General features: G+C 39.4%; 1 long non-coding RNA gene across 4 annotated transcripts in view; it reads right to left on the reverse strand.

Annotated features, from left to right (window-relative positions):
• Positions 1 to 814: 814 nt before the first annotated feature.
• The window catches only part of LOC123277008 (uncharacterized), a 43614-nt gene continuing 29546 nt past the window's right edge, over positions 815 to 14882 (reverse strand). For all 4 annotated transcript variants that reach the window (XR_011502703.1, XR_011502702.1, XR_006513645.2 and 1 more), the window contains exons 9-11: positions 12174 to 12233; positions 9936 to 10021; positions 815 to 9150 (exon numbers count right to left, since the gene is read on the reverse strand). This is a non-coding gene — a long non-coding RNA (uncharacterized lncRNA). The remainder of the gene's footprint in view (positions 9151 to 9935; positions 10022 to 12173; positions 12234 to 14882) is intronic.

Consider the following 14882-nt stretch of genomic DNA (forward strand, 5'->3'; position numbering starts at 1 on the left):
AAAACCACATTAGGTGTTTCTTGCAGAAAGGTATCCAATACAGGGGTTTTACACCATCATTTAGGTGTTTACACCATCATTGGAAGAACTAGAGGAGCAGCCATAGGCTGGACTTCCAGGACAGCTCCTAGGAGGAAGAACCTAAGGGAAGGGAGCAGCTACAGTCAGGAAGCTGACAAATCAAAACTGCCGTTGAAGCTGTTTCTCCAGGAACTTATCTAGGGACGTGGGCCGCAACTGTTCGTTCTAGAGCCACATTGCACCTGCTAGACCCACACCAGCGAAACGTATCAGTAAACAATGAATCAAGCAGTCAATCTAAGTGTTTTCTATGGATTTTTTGATGACTAAAACATATTTTTTTTTAGTGATTAAGATTTCTATGTGAAAATAGTATCAAATACTGGGAAAATAATTAATGAACTGTCAAATATATAAAAATATTTTTCTTGTGTGCAAAGTAAATAAGCAGCTTTGCTTTATTACAATCTCCTCTTTTTTTTTTTTTTACCTCCTCATTCATTTCTACCACCGCCCCACCCCCCAACCCTGGGAACCACCAATCTGTTCTCTGTGCCTATGAGCCTGTTTTTATTTTTGTTCTTTAACATTTTAACATTAACAAGGTAGATCATACAGTATTTGTCTTTCTCTGTCTGACTTATTCTACTTAGCATAATGCCCTCAAGGTCCATTCATGATAGTGTAAATGACAAGATTTCATTCTTTTTTTACGGCTGAATTATATTCCATTTATTCCATTCCGTATATATATGGCTTTGGTCCATATATATACGGAATGGAATAAGTGGAATATGATATATATATTATATACACATGTATAGTGCACCATTGTAGACAATGCTGCAGTGAACCTGGGGATACATGGATATTTTCATTTTATTTGAATGAATACCCAGAGGTGGAATTGCTGGATCATATGGTAGTTATACTTTTCACTTTTTGTTCGCCATAGTGCCTGCACCAATGCACATTCCCACCAACAGGGCACGAATGTCCCCTTTTCTCTACATCCTCATCGACACTTGCTATTTCTTGTCTTTTTGATAATAGCCATTCTAACAGGTGTGAGGAGATATCTTGTGGCTCTGATTTGCATTTCCCTGATAGTTAATGATGCTGGGCATCTTTTTATGTACCTGTTGACCATCTGTATCTCTTCTTTGGAAAAATGTCTATTCAGACTTTCTGCCCATTTTTAACTGAATTATGTTTTTGCTGTTGAGTTATATGAGTTCTTTGTATATTTTGGATATTAGCCCCTTATCAGTTACATGGTTTGCAAATATTTGCTCCCATTCAGTAGGTTGCCTTTTCGTTTTGTTGATAGTTTTCTTTCTACGCAGAAGCTTTTAAGTTTGATGTAGTCCCATTTGTTTATTTTTGCTTTTGTTGCTTTTGCTTTTGGTTTCAAATTCTAAAAACCATGATTAAGACCTAGGTCGAAGAGCTTACTGCCTATGTTTTCTGCTAGGAGTTTTATGATTTCAGCTTCTTTGATTTCTAAGTGCTCTAAGAATATAGTTCTGAATGTATCGTGGAATCTTCCTTGTAGAATGTGCATGTCTTTCATTGTCTTCATCGTTGTAGTTCAACAGCTTTTCTCAACTATTGTTTCTCAAACTTAGTTCATGAGGATGTTCCTGGGAGCTTGTGTTAAATGCATAGTAGCAACTGTTCAATCTTTACCTATAGAAATCAATCAATAAAAAGTTTATCCATTTCTTTGATTTAAAAACTGTACACTTTAAGAGCTTCCAAATATGTACATAACAAGCATGTGTGGCAATGAGGGGCGATCAGATGAGCAAGATTATCATTCAGCCGAAAACTGTTCACCACAAGAGGTCTGAGTGCTAGGGATTTTCTTCAGCCCCAAAACCAGGACCTCCACATGCTTCCAGGGTCTCCTCAGTTCATTACTAGGTATCAAATGAGCTGTCTCTAAAACATCCATATGAAAGATCATTTTCATACGAAAGTACTGTAAGTGAAAAGATTTTTAGAATTCTAGGAATACTATTTTTTAAAAATATGCCTTCTTCCAGATTGGGTTTAAATAACACACTATCTCATGTTGTTTAGATCATCTTTTAAAATGCTTTTTAAAATTTTATTTTCAGGAAGAAATTCTGCATATAATATTATTTCCAATTTTCTTCTTCTTACATTAAACAAACTGATCCCAAGTTGACTACAGTTAGATTTGCTGCCATAAGTCTAAATAGTATATTTTCTATTAGATTTTACTTCGTTCTAAGAAATTCATCTATGAACTTTCATTGTTTATTAAAATTATACATACACACAATAGAAACTTAAAAAAACAAAAAATTCCCAGAAGAAAAGGTAAATCACCAAAATCCCACTATCCATAAATAACTACAAATAACATTTCACTGACATTCTTTCTAAAGAGAAAGATACAATTTTACATAAATGGAATCATGCTTAGAGCATTTTTTACTTGCTTTTTTCACTCGACACTGTCACAAACGTCTCTCCATGTCAATAAACATTGAACTACATCAAGTTGAATTGCTTAAGAAGTTTCTTGCGTTTCTTGCAATAACTTACTTCATCAGTCCCCTGGATAGATGTCTGCAATGTTTCCAATTTTTCTACATTAAAAACAGATTTATAAGAAATATTCATGTGCCTACATCTTTTCATTCTTGTGTGTTATCTCCTTAGGGCAAATGCCTAGACGCGGGAGTACTGGGTCAAAGAGTGTGATGTTTTATGAGTTGTTAAACTGCCTTCCAGAACGGACCATGGATTTATAGCATCCTTCCCCGCATTCAGTGCATAACCCTAAACATGACTTTAAAAAAAATACTCCTTGAGGAATCTAGAGACATTTTTCTTTATTTTCTCTGACATATTTTTCATTAAAATACAAGTCTCCAAGAACTAAAATAAACAATTCCCACAAAATTTGCTATCAACAAGTTTTAATTCTGTGATAGTTGTAAGATGATGTATTCAGATTTCAAGAAAAATAAAAATTGATTGCTTTCCCCACTAGCATTTACAACTCTTGTTACATTGAAAAGATTTAAAATGTATTCTTTATGAGAATATCCATTTTCTATTATTAAACTGAAAAATGGTTTTAAAATGTAGTAATATTATTTTTAGGAAAATGAGCAAATCAGTTATTATTATTTAGGACAAAAGCCATTTTATTAAAGCAAATAGGGAGGAAATTACCACTTTTAGTGACAAAATTGAAGACAATTCTCTCATTTCATCTCAAGTTTAATTGAGATAGGAGGTTTGCTGTGTTTAAAAAAATACTCTGAAACTTAATAATTTATACAGGTTAGAGAGCCTAGTTCCAGAAGGTTTGGAATGGGGAAGATTCTATTTGTGGGAAGAGTAAATTAGAAAACTTTATTTTCCCTCTAAATATGAAAGACAGATCTGTCTCCCACTTATAGGACTGACTTAGAGACAAGATCGATGGTCGCTCCTCACCCCTGGACATCTACTAGTCAGTGTCAACCAGTTCTGATATCTGCTATGTCTGGGGATTCATATTCTCTGGGGAAACTGACCACAGTCAACGCTGGTGAGGTTTGCAACGTCTCCATTCCTCCTGAAGGCCAAGAGGGAACATGCGCATTGATGACTATGTGAGGTTCATGGGAAGGCAGCTGCTTTGGGATAATAATTTTGCAGACAGGCATCAAAGACCTTAATTTTTTTCCCTTTACTATGAAAGATTCATAAGCGCTATCCCTTTCCCTTTACCCTGTATACACACAGATTATGCTACATTTTTCACTCTTTATTTTCCTGTTTAAATTAAATCTCTATTATTTGTTTACATCATTTCAACATAAATTTATTGAATACCTGCTATAGGCCAGAAATGGTTCCATGCACTAAGGATATAACAATCAATGTAACAAATTCTCTTTCCTTAAGTAGCTTCTATTCTAGTTGAGAAGATGGAAAATAATCAATTAAATGAGTAAATAAATATGTGGCGATGTGAGTTTCTCATGGAAAAATAAAGCAGGCAAGGGGGATAGAGAATAACAAGGAGGGTGACGGGGGGTGCTACCTCAGATACTGGGGTCAAGGAGAGCCTTGCTGAAGAGCTGATATTTGAGCAGAGGCCAAGGAAGTAAGGAGTAAGCCATGCAGCTATATGGCAGGAGAGAGTAACGTCCCAGGCAAAGGGAACAGCAGGTAGGATGAGAAGCCCATAAAAGAGTTTTTAAAGAATTGTTCTGACTGCAGTGTAGAGGAGCCATTTACTGATACAAAAAGATTCTTGGATGACCAGGGTTGGAAGAAGAAATCAAGGGTTTGAGGCTAGACACGTTGAATTTGAGACATCCAAGTGGAGGTGTCCAGTAGGCAGTTTGATACACATACAAAATCGAGAAGAGACATCTGAAGAAGTGTATCCTAAAATGAATCATAATATCTCAGGATTGGATAAATCCTTTAGGTATTATCTATCCCAAACACCCATCAGATGCTTGAATCTCTTCCATAATATTCCTGCCCATTGATTATACAGCCTAACTCAGTTCCAGTCACGGATAACTCATTACCCCCGCCACCACCACGAAGCAGCCCACTCCATGCCAAGACCATTTTGACCAGTAGAAAATTATTCTTGATAATAATAAAAATCAGTCTCTCTGTAAATTGCATCCAGCAGTCCTAGCTCCTTCCCTCGGATCCCTACAAAGGTGTCTATGCAAACTAGCATCTACCAAGGATAGAGAAAGGACACTTCAACTCCTTGTTGAAAGAACTACTCAACTTTTAGAGCTCTCCTGGATTAGATTTGGCGTCTCACAAGGAGATGAAGTTACAGAGTAGAGTAATTTGGGGAGAAGTTGGATTTAGATTCCCGGGGTTCATGAATCAGCTGGATTTCTGAGATCCCTTCTGAGGATAATGTTCTAACTCTGATAAAGTAAATTATTTGTTCACAGTGTGCCGAGTAAATACATCATAACATATTTAACAGTGGCTTGGGAGGATGGATCACTTCATATGAGAGTGTTATGTGCCTGCTCTACAAAGCATATCTCCATATGTTGAACCCTATTTTTATCACTGACATATTTTGAAGTCAGAAATAATAACAGCAGTCTGGTCCCCTCCAGAGAACTAACGTCTATAAGAGCCGTGTTCCAGCAATAGATATTCTGAGCGAGGGACAAATTCTCCAGCCTGACTCCTATTCCAAAATGGTCATTCCTATGGAAAATGGGGGGAAAGATTCCATCTCCTACTAGGGCAACTTAGGGCCCTAAAGAGTTAACCTAAATTAAAAGTAAACACTTCAAATTGGCCAAACACAAACAATTCTATGGCCAGTTAGATACTACACGTCTGCACTAACCTATCTGAGCTTTATCTCTAAGTTTACACTTCAAGAGATTTACGGTCCACGCCAAAATAACCTGTTGGTTCTTCCATCAATTTAGCGGAATCAGTGGGAATAAAGTGTGAGAATTTATGTATTTATGCAAAGTTTTAAAAAGTTACCAGACTCAGAAAATAGAATTCTATTTCAAAAGTACTAAAGTAATGGACTTCAAATAAATGCTTCAACCTGCTCATTTTCAGTGAACTGTGAAGTGCCAACGTTTATTTACTTATTCGGCAAACATTTCTAGAATTTACTATGGGTCAATACAGGGCCAGGCATTGAGAGATTCATTTTCTACCTCTTAGAAGGAAAAAATAGGCTGCAGGATAGAATTATACTGTAAAAGAAAAATAAAGAACTGGTGGCCCAATAATTACTGAATATCAACCCAGAAACTTAAAAAGATCATTTCAGTAACTACGTCCTATGCAAGACAACCCAACTGTGGGAATGGGATACACTATTAGGAGATAACTTTTCTGTTACTGTTCTGACAGATGAAACGTCAGCAAACTTTCTCCAGTGCTTTATATTCTGAGAGGTGCTGAGATTTCTTTTTCCTAATGTTACATTTTATGCAACATGGCACCTGTTGAGCTGGTTATTTTAAAAGGTAAATAGTATTTACACACTAGCATCACTATTTTATTCTGAACTCATAAAATGCTCAGCTTTAAAAGTACTTAGCCAAGTGATAAAATAATTTCAATTTTATACCTGCACATAATTTCTTCCTCTTTAAACATAGTTTTCACAGCGAAAATGGGAATGGGAGAGCAGGCTTATGGGAACCGTAAGATGCTGCTGCTCTCACCATTTTGAAAGCACAACAGCTGTTGCAGCATCCCTCACCCTGTACCACCCCGAGTCTACAAGTCGTGGCAGGGCTTCAGACCGGGCCGCAATCCCTTTGCAAATCAGAATTTCATGTGGTCCCAATAAGCACAAAATTGCTCTGCGTGGTGATGCTCAAACTTTTTAAACTATCAACATTGGAAATATCTGGGATTTGTGTTTTAAGTTTTATTTTTATCCATCAAGAAAAGAGAAACAGCCAAAGACAATAGTAGGAATTTAAAGCACGGTCTTGTTTATCTGGTACTTCAAAAGAGAAACCTGCAAAAAACATTTCAAAGGCATTCTTGCCAGGAAATCCTCCTCTGTCCAGAAGGCCAGGGTACAGGGCCTCTGTGTTTGTCTTTGTCAAAACAGACTGTCCCGGTTGACCGACTCCCCGCGAGGCTGCAGCCTGCATCGCGTCTTCACCAGGCCCACCGCTCCCAACAAAGAAGAGGAGGAACAGCAGTAACACCTCTGTGGATTGGAGCTGTCTTTGATTTTTATTTTTTTTTAAGTACCAGAACCTTTTCTTCAAAAGAAATCACACCAGGAAGTCCAAAATGTCAAAAAAAATGACAAAAGTAGAGATACCTTCACTTCAAAAGTGGGGGGTGAGAGAAGGGCCTATGGAGCTGATGTCATGCTTGTTTTCACTCTAATCATGAGTCGGCTCTTAAAAACAGTCATCCTCCTCATCATTATTTTAACTTAAATCAAACAGACAGGCAAGCTTTCCCACATTTTGCTACATGTGATGTCAAGTCTAACCCCAACGTCCAGGTGGTATCTAGCTAGTTCTGATTCTGATTTTAGCCCAGAGCCTGACAGATTTGTCCCCTGGTGTAGTGAGTAAAAATTGAACAAAATTACAGCTATATTTTAAAAATGAAAACTCCATGAATACATTGTGCTTAAAGTGATAAAAAGGTAGAAGAAAGTGTTCCTTCCCACTTTAACCCAACAGCACGGGCTGATTCTGGAGCCGTTAATTCACGACTTCTGGAATCCTGATGCCTTGCTTGGAATCCAGCCTCTACACTTGTTCCCTGCATAAAATTGCTAACTCTTTCAGAGACTCTGTTATGGCCATCTATAAAATGTGGATAATAATAATGTCCACCTCACAGAGCTGTTATGAGTATTAAATGAGTAAAGTTCCTAGCATACAGTAAGTGCTCAACAAATGTTAGTTACTGCTGTTAACAGACTGTAGTGCTGCACTCTGCACTGTGGTCATGGTACCCTTACAAGCGGTGTTCCAGCTTTAGCACAGCAAACTAGTATGGAGCTGGCTTTGAGGAATAAAAGACAACTTTGGCACAAAGACTAGCAACTAAAACTCTGGCAGCCATCTGGCCTACCACCCACCATCAGATGCTCTGGTTCCCACAGCAGCGGGATGCAGTGGTTGATGGTGATGGCTGGACGGTGGATTCCGGTGGTAGTGAAGAACTCCTTCACACAGTTTTGAGGGTGCTAAAGGCCTCTTTATTCAGGCAAAGCAAAGTCCCTGAGATAGTCAAGAGTTCAGCGTGTTCAAAGAACAGCCAGATGGCCAGTGTGGCTAGAGAGGAGTGAACGAGGGAAGATGGAAGGAGGTGAAGCAAGAGAGGAAACAGGACCAGATCACAGCAGGGGTGGGGGTGGGGGGCATCTTATAGGCTATTCTACAACTTGTGGCCTTTATTCTGAGTGAGATGGAAAGCTATTGCAGGAATCTGAGAAGTGAGAAATCATCAGCTCAGTTGAAGTAAATATCTCAGATAAGACTCTAAGCCCAGTGGTCCATCAGTCCTATGAGAGTAAGTATCCAAACAAAGCCAGATGAGCTGGTATGCTTTCATCTTGGTAGTCAAGCACACTACATCCAGGTCATTCATTGTGATCTCCAAGTAGATTTTCAGGTATTTTATAGGATCCAAATTGATTGTAGAAATCATTAGAAGTATCTGAAGAATTGTCAAACTTCCTTTAGATGCTGTGTTGCTATAGTGTTATTTACTGAGTTATCAAGCTGTGAAATATAGGTCATGTGTAATAACCACAAAGTCTAGTTCAAATCTGAAGCAACTGGCAGTTGCTGTTTGTACCATCCATCGGTCACTGAAAGTGCTAATCCACATTGAAAGAGACCAAATTTTATGAAACCAGAAACAAGGAAAAGCCTAGAAAAGTTAGGAAACATTCTGTGACAATCACTCCCAAATGAGACATTGTGTATACACACCTCAAATTTACAACAGGTTCAAGCCCTCTGAAAGGCAGGGTGCCTTACTCCCAGCAAATATCTGCTGAATGGGTTCTATTTGAATTTTAATGTAATGCGTCAGCATTTCCCACTCTCTGGATCTAAAGCCAACCCCATCAATCATCTTTGAGGCTCGTTGTGTCAGAAACACCCCAGTGAGCTGAAGTAATATTTTCCAAGAACAGGCAGTTACATGCCCCTTCACTCTCTCTGTTGTAGGAATCTGTTCCAATATCCGGTCACCCCACCCAAGAGATGACCTACGGAGTAAACACTCAGTCACAGATTGACATATCTGGAATAGTCACAGCACCTCATGTGTTGAAACATCAAGGGAAACTTCTACAAAAGTTCTTACTTTAATTAAAGCATCATTATTTTCTGATAGTGGTCCCTAACCAGTAAGTAACAACCGAGCCATGAAATTATAGTTTTAAAAACTGAACCTTCAAGGTTATCTGGCCTATTATCTTCATAGATGAGGAAATTAAAGTCCAAAGAGGTTTGAGGATCTCTCCTGGGTCTCAAAGCAAGTTAGCTGCAAAGCCACAACTAGAGCTCAGGTCCCATGACTCTCTGCTCAGGGTTCTTCCACTTCATGATGCTTCCTCCCAAGCTGTAGGAATCGGTTAAGGTTCTATGGTGGCAGGCAACAGAAACTGTCTCAGCAAACATAATCACAAAGGGAAGGATTAACTGAAAGGATATAGGGGGACCACAAATTGGAAGGAAGAGATGACAATCGAGTCTTGAACTACACAAAACCAGGGGACTCCAGAAGGTCTTACTGTCAATCTTGCCCAAATTGTACCATTGACATTCAGGAGCTCCAATAATTTCCTCCAACTTTGCATAATTCCACTCAAGATTTAAAGTTGCATGAGACTCTGATAGTACCATGTGCCTACCTCTTGGTGGTTCTTGAGTGATAAGAAAAAGGATCCAATGAAAGGAGCCTCCAGGAATCACTTTACGGTCCATAATGGCAGAGCAAATACCTGGGCTTCTGACCAAACTGAGACTGCACACAGTGGAGAGAATTAATTTCCCTAAATACAATCAGAGTGCAGGTATGAAGGGGTATTGGTGCTGAGTGGTCAAAAATTGGTAAATGTCTCCTACAAGATGAAATACATACATGAGACCTCGCACAACTCTAAGAATAGATATCACTCTGCCAGATGATCAGTACAGTGATGTGCTGGTTGCTGATCATTAGAGGGGAGAGCCTATTCCTCATTCCTGGTGTCTCCTTTAATGTTGAGAGAAGAACAACTAATGTTGACGCTGCTGGCTCTCCACTCCAATTGTATCACACAGGGAAGTATAATCACTTCCCTATCTGATAAAACTGGGAAGACTAAACTGGACATTCTCATATATCATCTCCCTTTTTCCTCTTGGGGGGGCAAACTTGCTTACCAGGATGAGTAGTGGGAGCTGCCAAAAAACTCATGGGACATCCCATCACGTCCCAGAGGGAGAGCCTGCCCTTCATCCAGCACTGCCTGTGGGAGAGAAGATACATCTCTCTCATCTGGGGTTCTGTAATCCATATTCTACATCTGCAACCTAGGGTTTATCAATAGGAATGGTGATATTGTAGATGTTTGCCCTTCTTGGTTTTATTTCTGAATTTGTTCAGAGCTCAGGCACATCCCAGATCTCACCTGTCTCTGCCTCCCACCAAGTTGTATTCCCTCCATCTTCACTCCTCCCCAACATTAAAAGACTCCAGCACTAACAAGAGGGACAGCTAAGGTGATATACACTCCCCACTGGAAAGAAACTGGACCATCTGAGGCTGCTAACTCAGCTCTCACGTGATTCCTTGGTGCCAAACAGCACTCACTCTAGAGGATGGTCAACTGTGGGCAAGCTATCTCTGGAGACTGGCTCTGAGCCTGTCTGTGTGAAGCCTCCAGACCTGGTCCCTCATCCTAGATCCCACCTGTCTCTGTCTCCCACTAGGCTGTGTTCCCTCCATCTCGCCCCTGTCCGCCATACTCCAGCTCAGGAAGCCTGCCTATGAGTTAGCTCTTTCGAACTCCTCACATCTTGTATCAAACTTGTTTTCTCTATGTGGGTCCTTCCTCTTCCGTGAGGCTCAGGCTTTGAAACTCAAAGCTTAAGAATCAACTCCTTTTTTGTCTCTGTATATCTACTCTACCACCCCTCCTTGAGGCAATGAACTATATGCTGCGCTGGATGAATGGGGTAAAGGCCAAGAGGTAAGAATAAATATGGGAAACAAAAAGCTCATTCAAAAATATTATTCCACTCCTCAAGTGACTCAGCAATTACCACATGATGTTACAAACAAGAGGAGTGAGCACACAGCACCACGTGGATATGAATAAAGGCCGGATAATCCAGTGAAACCCTCAAGAAAGGCTTCGGGGTAAAGACTGCTCCAGGTTCAGGCTGGAAATTGTCAGACTAGAATCTGAGTTCTTACAACAGTGTGTGTGTTTGTGCCCTGGGGACTTTTAAATTTTGCTTCTTTGTCGACTTTTGAATTTTGGAAAATTCAAACATAAATGTAGAAAAAGAGCACAATGAACTCCCAAGTTTATTTCATTTAAACCATCCATCTTCCCCTGCCCAAATTATTTTGAAGCAAATTCCAGACATTTAAAAAGTTAGGATTTCCAAAACATTATCTCAATACCATCAATGCACATTAAAATCGCTGATAACTCTTTAATTTTATTAAGTAAACTGTCAGCATTCAAATTTTCCCAATTGTATCCTTTAAAAAAAAATACAGTTGGCTTGTTCAAATCAGGTTTCAAACAAGGAGGTTCACGTATTGCTTTTGTTTGATATTTATTGTAAGTCTCCTTTCATCTACAGCTTTCCCCTCCTTGTCTTACCTGCAATTCATTTGTCAAAGGAACCAGATTGTCCTATAGAGTTACTCACATTCTGGATTTTCATGAATAAATTCCTGTAGTGTCTTTTTATACATCCTTTTTTCCCCTCTATTCACTACAAACTGGTAGTTAGATCTAAAGCTTGATCTGACAAAACTTAAAAAATTTTTTTAACAGAAATACTTTATAGGTGGTATTGTAAAATTCCAATAGGAGCCACGTAATTTCCTTTGGCCCCTCTGTAATGTCAGCAACCATTGCAGACGATTGCCTGGATTCATTATTTCGTTAGGGGTGTGTATTGGTACTTTAGAGGTTTAAAACAAATCCCACGAAAAGAGCTCACGTTCCTCTGTGATTCGGAGAGAGTGGTATTTGTTATGAGCAGACACTCGCTGACGCTCTAGGGCTGCAGTCAACAAAGTAGGAGGAGGAGATGCAGCAGCTTCGCCAGCTAGCCTGAAACAGAGCTTTACAATGTTTCAAATTGTGCTAACGAATCTCATTGAACAGCGGGGTTGTGATACTCAAAGATGGCTGCCTAAACTGAAAAGAAATTTAAACGCAGGTTCCAGAGCACTTCTACCATGAAGCAGAGAATTCTGGAACTCTGATGTCATTCCCTTTGTGATGGCTCTTCAATCAGATTCCATTCCTTTCACTAAATAAGAATAAACAGATTGATGGATTTTCCCCCCTCTTGTGGAAATTCTCCTTGTCATAAATGAAAAGTCAGTTGGGTTCATTTATAGACAGTCCTGTCAAGAGTAAAAAAATCACTTACCATGAAAAGCAAAGAGAGCACGATGAAACAAAGCCGCATCTCTTTTCCTACCCAGGACATCTGCAAGCAGTTAAGGTGCTGGAGTCATTCTGGGCCTCTGAGCATCAACTGCTAAGCCACTTGTTAAGTTTTCAGTACGACTCACTTCACCGTGCAGACTGAGAATTTATACTAAACGAAGAATTGCTCCCAAGAATAGCTCTTTTTAAAATAAGGCATTGGTTAGAGTAATTTTTTATCTAACAAGCAGTAATGAAAAGCAACATTTATTTGCATAGATGTTGCATAGAGCCCAACCAAGTCCTACAAAAACAAAAGATTTCTTATTTTCCTATATACCTAATTGAAGGCAAAAAGGAAATGAGATAATAATCATAACTTTTTAATCGGCCAAGGAATATTAGGGAGAGTGTTGGGGGAGGGTGGGGTGGCAGCTGTGAAAATGACAGATTTGCCGTCATAAATACGAACACCATCTAAGGTGCCTAAGCTCACACTTGGCATTACTACAAACCACCTGTGAACTTACAACGTGTCACGCTTCAAAGAAGCCTAGATACGTTTTCAAGTGCAATCTTTAACACTCAATTACCTTTGACATCAGTTCTATCTCAAAATTTATGACTGTTTCTGAATACGCTTAATTATTTAAAAATGCAGTTCATTACAGCTTTTCATTTCATAAATGGTCATAGAAAATAGTGCCATGCATGTTCGCTATTTGTTTATTTATTTCCTTATTCGTGACGGATTTAAGACAGCCTCTGATGATACATAAAATAAGGTGAGAAAAAAGAAATAAATAGAAAGCAAGGAAGACATAAAACAGGGACGGGAACGAGGTCAGTCCACAAAAGGTGTGTGCGTGTACTTCCAAGGAGGGTGCTGCCCACGCATGAAGAGACTTTTCTAAGATTCAAGAAAGTCTCTGAATAAACCAAGTCGTTTTGGCTTCGTGTGGACATGGTTACTCAAATCTTCATCAGGGATAACTTTCTCCCAGCCTATCATCAGTTTGATGACTTTAAAACTTTTAGGTGAAAAAACAAGTAAGTCTTGGGGCCAGCCCAGTGGCGTAGTGATTAAGTTCATGTGCTCTGTTTTGGCAGCCCAGGGTTCACTGGTTAGGATCCCAGGTGCTGACCTAGCACTGCTCACCAAGCCATGTTGTGGCGGTGTCCCACATACAAAATAGAGGAAGACGGGCACGGATATTAGTTCAGGGCCAGTCTTCCTCAGCAAAAAGAGGAGGGTTGGTGGCAGATGTTAGCTCAGGGCTAATCTTCCTCAAAAGACAAACAAAAACAACCCACAGATAAGTTTTTAAGTGCAGCATACAATAGAAAGCCATAATTTTACCTATTTGAGATCATCAACTCTTTCAGATTTCTTTAGAAATATTTTCCCTAATTCTACAGCTAGTACAATTTTCAAAGGTCATAGAGTGCCCTTTGAACCTTTCTAAGTCTTTTGCAGAGTTTCTAAAAATTAGAGTATGGATTATATAAACGTTTTTTTCCTAATTTCAGCATGGAAGATTCTCTGCACCACGTTCCGACTCCAGTCAGTCTTGTGAAGAGTATTCCCCGAGGGCTTCCAGGCCCTTGGCACCTGCAAAGTCTCACATCTACCTATTCATTTTTTACTTATTCATAAATTCATCAACCTAACAGGTATTTATCGAGTACATTCTATGTTCCAGAAGTGGCACTAGGCATATTGAGGAAGGACTGGAAAAGATACATGTTCTGTCTTTAAGGAGCAGAGCAGGCACAAGGCCTGACCGTGATTCCCTTCCCTCGAATGCACGTCCCCCATGGAGCTCCTCAGCAACCCAGGCTCCCTGAGCTTGGTATTCCGTTTGACAAAGACCAGCCCAAAGAGATATAAGAAAAAACATGCTCGGATTTCTGGAAAAGCTTCCTTGATGAAATGAAAGACTAAGCTAGAGCAGAGACTTTGACTCTGCAAAGAATGAGCTGTTGAACAAATGCCAGCAGCTGGGTCCTTTCATCTCAACATTTTGTATGTAAGAAAAGCAATCTCTATTTGCTTATGCCCCGCTGAGTCAAAGTTTCTGTTAGCTGCGGCCTAAAGCACTCCTAATTAAACCAATGAACTCACAGTCTATTTGAAAAATTAGACATGGATAACCATAAAATGCAAGACAAAAAGAAGAAAATGCTGTAATACCGGCTCCAACAAAGTACTATCACTTTTGAGGAATGTAAATTATTTCCATCTAGGAAATAATTGAGGAAAAAGAGATGCATGGGGAAAAATTAGGAAGAGAGGAAGGGAAAAAATGAGATGTTTGCTGTTGCATGTATTTCTACCAGTAAGGCTGCTTTAGAAATAATTTGAGGCGATGCACCCTGATCAAAGGTCAGACAACAGAACTGTCACCTTGCAGGACCAGGTAACATGGAAGTCAGTGGGAGAGAGACAGGAGGGAGAGGGAGCAATGAGGAATAACCAGGTTTTTTGGACAGAGTTGGGGTAGCTGCACTGGGAGAGAAGAGAAGTTTTAGGAAGTTTTGATAAATGTTGAATAATGGGATTGTTCCTTTCCTTTCTTTTTTAGACAGTCCAATAATGATTTGTATCATTTCTTAGGACTTTTGGCAGTGGATGTATGTTCCATTGAATGAAATACTGTACAAAGAGGAAACTTTAGGCAACTTAAGAAGAGACAGAATATTCCAGTTC

The sequence above is a fragment of the Equus asinus genome, chromosome 4, assembly GCF_041296235.1.
Source record: "Equus asinus isolate D_3611 breed Donkey chromosome 4, EquAss-T2T_v2, whole genome shotgun sequence".
In the NCBI taxonomy this organism is placed as follows: Eukaryota; Metazoa; Chordata; class Mammalia; order Perissodactyla; family Equidae; genus Equus; species Equus asinus.